Source organism: Centroberyx affinis, unplaced genomic scaffold, assembly GCF_046629955.1.
Source record: "Centroberyx affinis isolate AG114_WGS23_722 - 3 ecotype Tasmania unplaced genomic scaffold, CSIRO-AGI_Caff_v1 ptg004178l_1, whole genome shotgun sequence".
NCBI lineage: Eukaryota > Metazoa > Chordata > Actinopteri > Beryciformes > Berycidae > Centroberyx > Centroberyx affinis.
In genome coordinates this window covers 188,723-193,469 of record NW_027281933.1, presented here as the reverse complement: position 1 = coordinate 193,469, position 4,747 = coordinate 188,723, and the positions used below count along the sequence as shown (strand labels likewise).

Here is a 4,747-nt window from a genome sequence, read left to right as displayed (position 1 = left end):
GAACAACTCAGATCTATCTATCTATCTATCTGTCTGTCTGTCTGTCTGTCTGTCTGGTGTCTGTCTGCCTATCTATCTATCTATCTATCTATCTATCTATCTATCTATCTATCTGTCTATCTGTCTGTCTGTCTCTGTCTGTCTTATGTCTATCTATCTATCTATCTATCTATCTATCCATCTATCTGTATTTCTAGCTGTGTTTCTGTCTTTTGGTGAATCACTTTGCGAGTGTGCTGACAGACTGGAAATAATTCATCTCTTTCTTGCTCTTTAGCTCTGTAGTTTCCAGCTCACGGCCAGCTAGCTAAGTCCGTTTGGCTCAGCGGACCCGTCGCTGACCAAAGGTCCACTGCCCAGATTTATCCAAGGGCTTAAAATAGTTCAGAGCAGCAGGTCTCACGTTGCTCCAGTTTCATCTGATGATCATGTGCGCTTGTCGGTATTAAGATTTGATTACACCCCGGTGATCAGGAGCATGCCATTGATTTTTACTGGATTGATGGTATTGATGAAACGTTGACCTGAAGGCCGTAAGGGAACGTTGAATTGTCCCACAAGGAAGTGAACTGAAAGGTCACTAATGTAACCCCAGATACTGATGACAGCAGTCTGCGCCGGTGACGAGTGTGAATATCTTTAAGGCACATACAGCTGATTCAAGGCTCTGACTGATGTGTGTGTGAGTGTGTGTGTGCGCAAGGTTGGAAAGGTTTCAAACTGCTTTCAAAATGTAATTTGTTACAGATTACATATTACTTACCTGTAATAAAAACCACATAAATTGATAAATTTTATCATGATTTCTTCATTTATTCCATCCATTATTTACAAATACACTGTTTTTTCTTTGTTGTAAAAGATTACAGTTACAGTTACACTTCTCATAATCCAATTACTGCAATGTAATAATGTAATGTAGGCTATAAGCTTTTCGTTTATTCCCCACTCCTCAACCCTGTCTCGTGACTTGTGAACAGAGGAAATTCTCTGCACAGGAACCTAATGGTTCTAGTCCATTCTATTCTAGTCTATTGTAGGTTCTATCCTTTTTTGTTGACAGTATTTTGCACGGACCTCGTGGCGCAACGGTAGCGCGTCTGACTCCAGATCAGAAGGTTGCGTGTTCAAATCACGTCGGGGTCAAATCTTTGCTTGACCATACTGTAAATGTGTGTGTACGTAATGGCCTATGTTGAACAGTCTGATGTGTGTCTCTTTCTGCATGCTTAGTCCAATTGAAACTATTTCATTTGTACCGCAATGCGTTAAACATTGCATTAGAATAATCGGGATTTAGGTGCGAAACTCTCATCAATTGTAGGCTACTTATTATGCGTTTAACGTTTTCTGTATAGCCTGTATATTCCAATTTATACTGTACGTCTCCAAATGATTAATCCAAACTTAAGGAAATGAAGGAAATACAAATAAAAACGTATCTTGACTTATGTCTACATCGCCAGGTCAAGTAGCTTTATCTCAAACCAGGACCTCGTAAACCTTTTCATATCAAGGATCCCTGAATAGATTTGACCACAGACCCCATTTAATGAGATTTTGTTTGATATGACTTGGTATAGAGTTATATAACTGTGCTGTTGGCAGGGTGTTGATGCAGGGAGGGAATCAACAGAGAGAGTTAACAGTCTTCCTTAAACATTCTCTCATTGTGTTCACTTAGACTAATACAAAACATAAAAATAACAACAAAGGCCTACGTTTAGCCTACATTTTAATAAACAATGTTTTAGGAGGTGGATACAAGTCTCAGATAAATACATTGTAGGCTAACGTGAACATAACGGTACAGTTTTCGCAGCTTTTTTTTTTATTACTTTATGAGATAGTGTTGATGTGGCCTATTGTTTGCGTTTGTTGAACACAGAAATTAAATTAGCCCTAGTTGTTCTTATCTGTAAATTTGCACTTGTGAATATGAAATAATAGCCATCAATAAAATCAAGTTCATTAAGAAACACACTCCTCTTCCTTCTTACTCTGTCCATTAAACTCAAACAACACGTGTCCCCAACAAAAGCGAGTATAAAGATGATATTAAGACATTTTCTCCATATACTGAAACTACCAGCACAGTGTGTGCTGTTGCTAAGGAGACGCGTCACTTGGCAACGCGGTAGGTCAAACGGTCTCACAAAAAATACTTAAAAATCAAAGCAGCAGGCTGTCTTAACTGGATTTTCCGTTATTGTTTGGTCGTGCACATGCTAGAGAAATGTTAAAACTTATAAGTCAATAAAAATAAAAACATTTTAAGGCGTTTCGGGGCTGAACGACAAAAAACAACTGCGGTCTGCCGATACTCGCCGTGCAGCCCACTTGTAGGTCGCTGTGTTTACTTTTAAACGCAGTGAGTTTTATTTTGTTTTATTTCAGAATGGTCTTAAATAACTGTTAACGTCTTACCGGGAGAGGATTCATCGTAATCAGGTGAGACGCACATTTCATCAAGGACTTTTCCAGCAGGCACGAACTGTTTCAGCCTCAACAGACAGCCAGGCTTCAGTCCATTCAGCTCGTGCCAAGCCTGCAGCATGCGCGAGGACATTTCCTCCATGGACAAAGACTGTCAGCTGCTGCTGCCCTACAGGAACACAGAAACTAAAGAGAAGAACAAGAAGAAGAGAAAGAAAACCGCTGGCTCCAAGAAAAAGAGACATTCCACCAGCGCTCCTCAAAACTCAGAAGATACAGGTGAAGTGTGGAGACATTGTACTGATTATCATTTGATATAAAATCCAGTAACGTTAGTTGACTTTTAGACCATCAACCCCTTCACCACTCGACTCTCCATATTCTTGTGCCCCTGTAAATAAAGTAGAAGTGAATGTAATAAGCCTGTTCACCTGCATGATCTTGTGCTATTGATGTTTAGCCTATAAGCTAAAGAGGATATTGGCTGTCCAATCCACACAAAAGACCTTAACATCAAAGTATTTGACAGATTTCCATTCCACATTAAGTTTATTAAAACAAATGCATGCCAAGATTTCACAAAAGGAAAACAGCTAATTTGGAAATATGAAAACACCTTGCATTCTACCAATAAAGGAGAGGATTAAAAAAAAAAGTGAATTGGGAAATGAAATAATTTTAAAAACCACCAATTTATCAACAGCAGCTTTTCAAGTGTAGAGATATCACATGAAATACTAATTTCAAATGGAGGAACTGCTGCCAAAAGACAATGCAGAAGGTATTCACCCACCAATTGTCACATAATAAAAAGCAGGAAAGCCCTAAACCAATAGAGTGTGACGCCTCCCTCGCTCCTCACACCATACACTTATAACTAGTTATTTAACTTACTGGTGATATTCATTTGGATAGTCAATGTTGTAATGCAATAGCTCAGTTCAGTTTTTCCTGTTCCTGGTTGAGTATTTGCTTCCCTCCTTGACCTGATAGCATGACACAGTATACAGCAGTAAGGCTGATGTGCAGGTGTCAGAGGATTCCCTGCAGGGTTGAATAGGTCACCAGTGATAACAGGCCTCCAGTGTCACTTCCCCTCACTGGGCCATTACACCTCATTACTGCAGACCAAGCCATTAGCCAAACCTACTTCAACTCTCCAACTCCACAGGGAGTGATTAGTAATCTGAACCCCAACCTTTGTTTGTTTGTGTGTGTGTGTGTGTGTGTGTGTGTGTGTGTGTTCCCGTATTTCTGTCTTTGTGGCAACCAGTTTGAGGTTTAAACCTTCAGAGTGAGGAAATTTTGGCTGGTCCGCATTTAGGTTAGGACTTGGTTTTAGGGTTAAGGTAAGGGTTAGGCATGTAGTGGTGAGGGTTAAAGTAAGGGTTAGGGGATAGGGAATGAATGTAGTGAATGAGGACAGGAGTACAACTAAGTAAGTACAATTTAATTTATATAACAACTTTTTAAAACACACAGTTTACAAAGCGCTTCACAACAAGAGGATAAAAGAAAGCAAAGACATGGAAGACATAAAAACAACTTTGAGAGAAGACAAACCCTTAAAAGCTGTCTTGAAATAACACAATCATACACACATCTAAAGTAAAAAGTAAAAACATCAAGCATTTACAAACCCCATTATGATAAAAAAAAAAACCCTATATAATAATACACACATAAAATCATACGTACACACAAATCATAACCCAATAAAAAGAAGAAACCCATATAGCCACTTATAATAGGAAGGCCATCCTATAAAAATGGGTTTTTAGGATGTGTGTGTGTGTGTGTGTGTGTGTGTGTGTGTATGTACATCTCCATCTGCCTGTATGTTTATGTCCCATGTCCTGCTCCTACAGAGAAACCTCAGAGTGTGTCTCTGCCCCCTGACACCTCTCCTGTGTCCCTGCCGCCCGCACCGTGTCAGGCTCGGCTCAGAGGCCCGCTGCCTAAACTCAGCGCTTGTAGCAGGAAGGACGGAGAGAAGGCTGGCGGCGGAGAGAAGGCTGGCGGCGGCGGCGTCCGGAGCAGCAAGACGAGCCAGCCCAAGGATTCGACGGCGGCGTCAAATCCCGGGACAAACAAGACGGGCGGCAGCGGGGCTCCCAGGCCGGGGGACGCGGCCGAGCTCAGCGCCCGGGCCAGGGAGAGCCTGAGGTGGGAGGGGGTGCTGCAGGATCCCCGGGCCGAGGAGGAGAGGCTGGAGCTGTACAGGGCGAACAGGCGGCAGCGCTACCTCGCACACAGACAGGCTCTGTCCGAGGAGGCCCAGGCAGAGGAGGAGACGGCTTTGCCTGACTTG

The 4,747-nt window shown here is 41.9% G+C and overlaps 1 non-coding gene across 1 annotated transcript; it reads left to right on the top strand.

The window, feature by feature from the left end:
* Window positions 1-1,074: 1,074 nt before the first annotated feature.
* Window positions 1,075-1,146, top strand: trnaw-cca (transfer RNA tryptophan (anticodon CCA)). The gene has a single exon. It is a non-coding gene; the product is annotated as a tRNA-Trp (tRNA).
* The last annotated feature ends 3,601 nt before the right edge of the window (window positions 1,147-4,747 follow it).